Source organism: Oncorhynchus keta, unplaced genomic scaffold (assembly GCF_023373465.1).
Source record: "Oncorhynchus keta strain PuntledgeMale-10-30-2019 unplaced genomic scaffold, Oket_V2 Un_scaffold_17597_pilon_pilon, whole genome shotgun sequence".
Taxonomy (NCBI): domain Eukaryota; kingdom Metazoa; phylum Chordata; class Actinopteri; order Salmoniformes; family Salmonidae; genus Oncorhynchus; species Oncorhynchus keta.
The window spans coordinates 155,001-165,000 of NW_026290827.1; positions in this window are offsets into that span (position 1 = coordinate 155,001).

Consider the following 10,000-nt stretch of genomic DNA (forward strand, 5'->3'; position numbering starts at 1 on the left):
TCCTGAAAGGTGCAGAAAACACTAGACGGTCCTGAAAGGTGCAGAAAACACTAGACAGTCCTGAAAGGTGCAGAAAACACTAGACAGTCCTGACTAGTAACCGGAAGGTTGCGAGTTCAAACCCCCGAGCTGACAAGGTACAAATCTGTCGTTCTGCCCCTGAACAGGCAGTTAACCCACTGTTCGTTATTGAAAATAAGAATATGTTCTTAACTGACTTGCCTGGTTAAATAAAGGTAAAATTAAAAAAAGGTGCGGATTCCGGCCGCAAAACCTGCACCTATAGGGGAGGGTCTGGGTGGGCGTCTGTCCGCGGTGGCGGCACTGACGCGGGACGTGGACCCCACTCCACCATGGTCTCGGCCCACTTAAGTGGCGCCTAGGTCGGACTGGGAGCGGCGCCAGTCCGACCTCGGACTGGGGAGGTCGACGGGTGGCTCTGGCAGCTCCTGACTGACGGGCGGCTCAGGACAGACGGGCAGCTCAGGACAGACGGCCGGCTCTGGCAGCTCAGGACAGACGGGCGGCTCCGGCAGCTCAGGACAGACGGGCGGCTCCGGCAGCTCAGGACAGACGGGCGGCTCCGGCAGCTCAGGACAGACGGGCGGCTCTGGCAGCTCAGGACAGACGGCCGGCTCTGGCAGCTCAGGACAGACGGGAGGCTCTGGCAGCTCAGGACAGACGGCCGGCTCTGGCAGCTCCTGACTGACGGGCGGCTCTGGCAGCTCCTGACTGACGGGCGGCTCAGGACAGACGGGCGGCTCAGGACAGACGGCGACTCTGGCAGCTCAGGACAGATGGGCGGCTCAGGACAGACGGCGACTCTGGCAGCTCAGGACAGACGGGCGGCTCTGGCAGCTCAGGACAGACGGCGACTCTGGCAGCTCAGGACAGACGGGCGGCTCTTGCAGCTCAGGACAGATGGCCGGCTCTGGCAGCTCAGGACAGACGGGCGGCTCTGGCAGCTCAGGACAGACGGCCGGCTCTGGCAGCTCAGGACAGACGGGCGGCTCTGGCAGCTCAGGACAGACGGGCGGCTCCGGCAGCTCAGGACAGACGGGCGGCTCCGGCAGCTCAGGACAGACGGGCGGCTCCGGCAGCTCAGGACAGACGGGCGGCTCTGGCAGCTCAGGACAGACGGGCGGCTCTGGCAGCTCAGGACAGACGGGCGGCTCTGGCAGCTCAGGACAGACGGGCGACTCTGGACAGATGGGCGGCTCTGGACAGATGGGCGGCTCTGGCAGCTCAGGACAGACGGGCAGCTCAGGACAGACGGGCGGCTCTGGCAGCTCAGGACAGACGGGCGGCTCCGGCAGCTCAGGACAGACGGGCGGCTCTGGCAGCTCCGGACAGACGGGCGGCTCTGGCAGCTCCGGACAGACGGGCGGCTCTGGCAGCTCAGGACAGACGGGCGGCTCTGGCAGCTCAGGACAGACGGGCGGCTCTGGCAGCTCAGGACAGACGGGCGGCTCTGGCAGCTCAGGACAGACGGCGACTCTGGCGACTCTGGCAGCTCAGGACAGACGGGCGGCTCTGGCAGCTCAGGACAGACGGGCGGCTCTGGCAGCTCAGGACAGACGGGCGGCTCTGGCAGCTCAGGACAGACGGCGACTCTGGCAGCTCAGGACAGACGGGCGGCTCTGGCAGTTCAGGACAGACGGGCGGCTCTGGCAGCTCAGGACAGACGGGCGGCTCTGGCAGCTCAGGACAGACGGGCGGCTCTGGCAGCTCAGGACAGACGGGCGGCTCTGGCAGCTCAGGACAGACGGGAGGCTCTGGCAGCGCCGGACAGACGGGCGACTCTGGACAGATGGGCGGCTCTGGACAGATGGGCGGCTCTGGTAGCTCAGGACAGACGGGCGGCTCTGGACAGATGGGCGGCTCTGGCAGCTCAGGACAGACGGGCGGCTCCGGCAGCTCAGGACAGACGGGCGGCTCTGGCAGCTCAGGACAGACGGGCGGCTCTGGCAGCTCAGGACAGACGGGCGGCTCAGGCAGCTCCGGACAGACGGGCGGCTCTGGCAGCTCAGGACAGACGGGCGGCTCTGGCAGCTCAGGACAGACGGGCGGCTCTGGCAGCTCAGGACAGACGGGCGGCTCTGGCAGCTCAGGACAGACGGGCGGCTCTGGCAGCTCAGGACAGACGGGCGGCTCTGGCAGCTCAGGACAGACGGCGACTCTGGCAGCTCAGGACAGACGGGCGGCTCTGGCAGCTCAGGACAGACGGGCGACTCTGGCAGCTCAGGACAGACGGGCGGCTCTGGCAGCTCAGGACAGACGGGCGACTCTGGCAGCTCAGGACAGACGGGCGGCTCTGGCAGCTCAGGACAGACGGGCGGCTCTGGCAGCTCAGGACAGACGGCGACTCTGGCAGCTCAGGACAGACGGGCGGCTCTGGCAGCTCAGGACAGACGGGCGGCTCTGGCAGCTCAGGACAGACGGGCGGCTCTGGCAGCTCAGGACAGACGGGCGGCTCTGGCAGCTCAGGACAGACGGGAGGCTCTGGTGACGCCGGACAGGCGGGAGCACCTGGAGGGAGGAGACGGAGAGACAGCATGGAGGAGGCACCGGATGGACCGGACCTGGAGGTCTTGAGCACCGAGCCTGCACAACCTGTCCTGGCTGGATACTCCCTGTAGCCCGGCAAGTGCGGCGGGGTGGAACAGACCGCACTGGGCTGTGCTGGCGAACCGGGGACACCGTGCGTAGGGCTGGTGCCATATAAATCAAATTTATTTCAAATCAAATTTATTTATATAGCCCTTCGTACATCAGCTGATATCTCAAAGTGCTGTACAGAAACCCAGCCTAAAACCCCAAACAGCAAGCAATGCAGGTGTAGAAGCACGGGCCGAGGAGACGCACTGGAGATCACGTGATGGTGTGTGGGTGTGATGGTGTGTGGGTGTGATGGTGTGTGATGGTGTGATGGTGTGTGGGTGTGATGGTGTGTGGGTGTGATGGTGTGTGGGTGTGATGGTGTGTGATGGTGTGATGATGTGATGGTGTGTGATGGTGTGATGATGTGATGATGGTGGTCCTTCTGTAGCTCAGTTGGTAGAGCATGGCGCTTGTAACGCCAGCGTAGTGGGTTCGATTTTCCGGGACCACCCATACGTAGAATGTATGCACACATGACTGTAAGTCGCTTTGGATAAAAGCGTCAGCTAAATGGCATATATAAATGGTGTGTGGGTGTGATGGTGTGTGATGGTGTGATGATGTGATGGTGTGTGATGGTGTGATGATGTGTGGGTGTGATGGTGTGATGGTGTGATGATGTGTGGGTGTGATGGTGTGATGGTGTGATGATGTGTGGGTGTGATGGTGTGATGGTGTGATGGTGTGATGGTGTGATGGTGTGATGATGTGATGGTGTGATGATGATGTGTGGTGTGATGGTGTGATGGTGTGATGGTGTGATGATGGTGTGATGGTGTGATGATGTGATGGTGTGATGATGTGTGATGGTGTGATGGTGTGATGGTGTGATGGTGTGATGGTGTGTGATGGGTGTGATGGTGTGTGATGTGTGTGATGGTGTGATGGTGATGATGTGATGATGTGATGGTGTGATGGTGTGATGGTGATGGTGTGTGGTGATGTGATGGTGTGATGATGTGATGGTGTGATGTGTGATGGTGTGATGATGTGATGGGTGTGATGGTGTGATGATGTGGGTGTGTGATGATGTGATGTGTGATGATGTGATGGTGATGATGATGTGTGATGATGGTGTGATGGTGTGATGGTGTGATGTGTGATGGTGTGATGATGTGATGGTGTGATGATGTGATGGTGTGATGATGTGTGGTGTGATGATGTGTGATGGTGTGATGATGTGATGGTGTGATGGTGTGATGATGTGATGGTGTGATGATGTGGGTGTGATGGTGTGATGGTGTGATGGTGTGATGTGATGATGTGTGGTGTGTGGTGTGATGGTGTGTGATGGTGTGATGATGGTGTGATGGTGTGATGATGTGATGGTGTGATGGTGTGATGATGTGTGGGTGTGATGATGTGTGATGATGTGTGATGATGTGTGATGTGTGATGGTGTGATGGTGTGATGATGTGATGATGTGATGGTGTGATGATGTGTGGGTGTGATGGGTGATGATGTGATGATGTGGTGGTGTGATGATGATGTGTGTGGGTGTGATGATGTGTGGTGTGATGATGTGATGATGTGATGATGTGTGGTGTGTGATGGTGTGTGATGTGATGGTGTGATGGTGTGATGATGTGATGGTGTGATGGTGTGATGATGTGATGATGTGGGTGTGATGGTGTGATGATGTGTGATGGTGTGATGTGTGTGATGATGTGATGGTGATGATGTGTGATGTGATGATGGGTGATGGTGTGATGATGTGATGGTGTGATGATGTGTGGGTGTGATGGTGTGATGATGTGATGGTGTGATGGTGTGATGATGTGATGGTGTGATGGTGTGATGGTGTGATGGTGTGATGTGATGATGTGTGGTGTGATGGTGTGATGATGTGATGGTGTGATGGTGTGATGGTGTGATGATGTGATGGTGTGATGTGTGATGGTGTGATGGTGTGATGGTGTGATGATGTGATGATGTGTGGTGTGTGATGGTGTGATGATGTGATGGTGTGATGGTGTGATGATGTGATGGTGATGATGTGATGGTGTGATGATGTGATGATGTGATGGTGTGATGATGTGATGGTGTGATGATGTGATGATGTGATGTGTGATGATGTGTGGGTGTGATGATGTGATGATGTGATGGTGTGATGGTGTGATGATGTGATGATGTGATGGGTGATGATGGTGTGATGATGTGTGATGGTGTGATGATGTGATGTGTGATGGTGTGATGGTGTGATGATGTGATGATGTGATGTGTGATGATGTGATGGTGTGATGATGTGTGGGTGTGATGGTGTGATGATGGTGTGATGGTGTGATGATGTGTGGGTGTGATGGTGTGATGGTGTGATGATGTGATGGTGTGATGGTGTGATGGTGATGATGTGATGGTGTGATGGTGTGATGATGTGATGATGTGATGATGTGTGTGATGGTGTGATGATGTGATGGTGTGATGGTGTGATGGTGTGATGATGTGATGGTGTGATGGTGTGATGGTGTGATGATGTGATGGTGTGATGGTGTGATGGTGTGATGATGTGATGTGTGATGGTGTGATGATGTGTGGGTGTGATGGTGTGATGATGTGATGGTGTGATGGTGTGATGATGGTGTGATGGTGTGATGATGTGATGATGTGTGATGATGTGTGATGGTGTGATGGGTGTGATGGGTGTGATGGTGTGATGATGTGTGGGTGTGATGGTGTGATGATGTGTGATGATGTGATGGTGATGATGATGATGTGATGGTGTGATGATGTGTGTGTGATGATGTGATGGTGTGATGGTGTGATGATGTGATGGGTGTGATGGTGTGATGGTGATGGATGTGATGGTGATGTGATGGTGTGATGATGGTGTGATGGTGATGGTGTGATGATGTGATGATGTGATGATGTGATGATGTGATGATGTGATGGTGTGATGATGTGTGGGTGTGATGATGTGTGGTGTGATGGTGTGATGATGTGTGGGTGTGATGGTGTGATGATGTGTGGGTGTGATGATGGTGTGATGATGTGTGGGGTGATGATGTGATGATGTGATGATGTGATGGTGTGATGATGTGATGATGTGATGATGTGTGATGATGTGATGATGTGATGATGTGGTGGTGATGATGTGATGATGTGATGATGTGTGGGTGATGATGATGTGTGGGTGTGATGATGTGTGGGTGTGATGGTGTGATGATGTGATGGTGTGATGGTGTGATGATGTGTGGTGTGATGATGTGATGGTGTGGTGATGATGATGATGTGATGATGTGATGGTGTGATGATGTGATGATGTGTGGTGTGATGTGTGATGATGTGATGTGTGATGATGTGATGATGTGATGGTGTGATGGTGTGATGATGTGTGGTGTGATGGGTGATGATGATGTGATGGGATGATGTGATGATGTGATGGTGTGATGATGTGTGATGGTGTGATGTGTGATGATGTGTGTGATGATGTGATGGTGTGATGGTGTGATGATGATGGTGTGATGGTGTGATGATGTGTGGTGTGATGGTGTGATGATGTGTGATGTGATGTGTGATGATGATGTGATGGTGTGATGATGGTGTGATGTGTGATGTGTGATGATGTGTGGTGTGATGATGTGATGGTGTGATGTGTGGGTGATGATGGTGTGTGATGGGTGTGATGGTGATGATGGTGTGATGGTGATGTGTGGGTGTGATGGTGATGATGTGTGTGTGTGATGGTGTGATGGGTGTGATGTGTGATGGTGTGATGTGATGTGATGATGTGTGTGGGTGTGATGGTGTGATGATGTGGTGTGATGGTGATGATGATGATGATGGTGTGATGGTGTGATGATGTGTGATGGTGTGATGATGTGTGGGTGTGATGGTGTGATGATGTGTGGGTGTGATGGTGTGATGATGTGTGGGTGTGATGGTGTGTGTGATGGTGTGATGATGTGATGATGTGTGGTGTGTGATGGTGTGATGGTGTGATGATGTGGTGTGATGATGTGTGATGATGTGTGGGATGTGATGGTGATGATGTGTGGGTGATGATGGTGTGATGATGTGATGTGATGGTGTGATGTGTGATGGTGTGATGGTGTGATGATGTGTGGGTGTGATGATGTGATGATGTGATGGTGTGATGATGTGGGTGTGATGATGTGATGGTGTGATGATGTGATGGTGTGATGATGTGTGGGTGTGATGGTGTGATGATGTGATGGTGTGATGGTGTGGGTGTGATGGTGTGTGATGGTGTGATGGTGTGATGTGTGATGGTGTGATGATGTGTGTGTGATGGTGTGTGATGATGTGTGGGTGTGATGGTGTGATGATGTGATGGTGTGATGATGGTGTGATGATGGTGTGTGATGGTGTGATGGTGTGATGATGTGTGGGTGTGATGGTGTGATGATGTGTGGGTGTGATGATGGTGTGATGATGTGATGGTGTGTGATGATGTGTGATGGTGATGATGTGTGGGGTGTGATGTGTGGGTGTGATGGTGTGATGATGTGTGGTGTGTGATGATGTGATGTGTGTGATGATGTGGTGTGATGATGTGTGGTGTGATGGTGTGATGATGTGTGGGTGTGTGATGGTGTGATGATGTGTGATGATGTGTGGTGTGATGTGTGTGATGTGTGATGTGTGATGGTGTGATGATGTGATGGTGTGATGATGTGTGGGTGTGATGGTGTGATGTGTGATGGTGTGTGATGGTGTGATGATGTGATGGTGTGATGATGTGTGGGTGTGTGATGGTGTGATGGGTGATGATGATGTGTGATGTGTGGGTGTGATGGTGTGATGATGTGTGGGTGTGTGATGGTGTGATGATGTGTGGGGTGTGATGATGTGTGGGTGTGATGGTGTGATGATGTGTGGGTGTGATGGTGTGATGATGTGTGGGTGTGTGATGGTGTGATGATGTGTGGGTGTGATGGTGTGATGATGTGTGGTGTGTGATGGTGTGATGATGTGTGGGTGTGATGGTGTGATGATGTGTGGGTGTGTGATGGTGTGATGATGTGGGTGTGATGGTGTGATGGTGTGATGATGTGTGATGTGTGATGATGTGTGATGGTGTGTGATGTGTGGTGTGATGGTGATGATGTGTGTGTGTGATGGTGTGATGATGTGTGGGTGTGATGGTGTGATGGTGTGATGATGTGTGATGATGTGATGATGTGATGGTGTGATGATGTGTGGTGTGTGATGATGTGATGGTGTGATGATGTGTGGGTGTGATGTGTGTGATGTGATGGTGTGATGATGTGTGATGGTGTGATGATGTGTGGGTGTGATGGTGTGTGATGTGTGTGGGTGTGATGGTGTGATGATGTGATGGTGTGATGATGTGTGGGGTGTGATGGTGTGTGATGGTGTGATGTGTGATGATGTGTGGTGTGATGGTGTGATGATGTGTGGGTGTGTGATGGTGTGATGGTGTGTGGGTGTGATGATGTGTGGGTGTGTGATGTGTGTGTGATGTGTGTGATGGTGTGATGATGTGTGGGTGTGATGGTGTGATGATGGTGTGTGATGATGTGTGGGTGTGATGGTGTGATGGTGTGATGATGTGTGTGTGATGGTGTGATGGTGTGATGGTGTGATGATGTGTGGGTGTGATGGTGTGATGATGTGTGGGTGTGTGATGGTGTGATGATGTGTGGGTGTGATGGTGTGATGATGTGTGGGTGTGATGGTGTGATGATGTGTGGTGTGTGATGGTGTGATGGTGTGATGGTGTGATGATGTGATGGTGTGTGATGGTGTGATGGTGTGATGATGTGTGGGTGTGATGATGTGTGGGTGTGTGATGGTGTGATGATGTGTGGGGTGTGATGGTGTGATGATGTGTGGGTGTGTGATGTGTGTGTGATGGTGTGATGTGTGATGATGTGATGATGTGTGATGGTGTGATGGTGTGTGATGTGATGGTGTGATGATGGTGTGATGGTGTGATGATGTGTGGGTGTGTGATGATGTGTGGGTGTGATGGTGTGATGGTGTGATGGTGTGATGGTGTGATGGGTGTGATGGTGTGATGATGTGTGATGTGTGATGATGTGTGGGATGATGGTGTGTGGTGTGATGATGTGATGGTGTGTGATGGTGTGATGTGATGGTGTGATGGTGTGATGATGTGTGGGTGTGTGATGGTGTGATGATGTGTGATGGTGTGATGATGTGGGTGTGATGGTGTGATGATGTGTGGGTGTGATGGTGTGATGATGTGTGGGTGTGATGGTGTGATGATGTGTGGGTGTGATGGTGTGATGATGTGTGGGTGTGATGGTGTGATGATGTGTGTGTGTGATGGTGTGTGATGGTGTGATGATGTGTGGGTGTGATGATGTGTGTGATGGTGTGTGATGGTGTGATGATGTGTGGGTGTGTGATGGTGTGATGATGTGTGTGGTGTGTGATGGTGTGATGATGTGTGGGTGTGATGGTGTGATGATGTGTGGTGTGATGGTGTGATGATGTGTGGGTGTGTGATGGTGTGATGATGTGTGGGTGTGATGGTGTGATGATGTGTGATGGTGTGATGATGTGTGGGTGTGTGATGATGTGTGTGATGGTGTGATGATGTGTGGGTGTGTGATGGTGTGATGATGTGTGGGTGTGTGATGGTGTGATGGTGTGTGATGGTGTGATGGTGTGTGGGTGTGTGATGATGTGTGGGGTGATGTGTGATGATGTGTGGGTGTGTGATGGTGTGATGGTGTGTGATGGTGTGATGATGTGTGGGTGTGTGATGATGTGTGGGTGTGTGATGGTGTGATGATGTGTGGGTGTGATGGTGTGATGATGTGTGGGTGTGTGATGGTGTGATGATGTGTGGGTGTGTGATGGTGTGATGGTGTGATGGTGTGTGATGTGGGTGTGATGATGTGTGTGTGATGGTGTGATGGTGTGATGATGTGTGGGTGTGATGATGGTGTGTGATGGTGTGATGATGTGTGGGTGTGATGGTGATGATGTGTGGGTGTGTGATGTGTGATGATGATGGTGTGATGGTGTGATGGTGTGTGATGGTGTGATGGTGGTGTGGGTGTGTGATGGTGTCATGATGTGGGTGTGATGGTGTGATGATGTGTGGGTGTGTGATGTGTGATGATGTGTGTGTGATGGTGTGATGATGTGATGGTGTGTGATGGTGTGATGATGTGTGGGTGTGTGATGGTGTGATGATGTGATGGTGTGTGATGGTGTGATGATGTGTGGGTGTGTGATGGTGTGGGTGTGTGATGGTGTGATGATGTGTGGGTGTGATGGTGTGGGTGTGATGGTGTGGGTGTGTGATGTGATGGTGTGTGGGTGTGTGATGGTGTGATGATGTCATGGTGTGTGATGGTGTGATGGTGTGATGATGTGATGG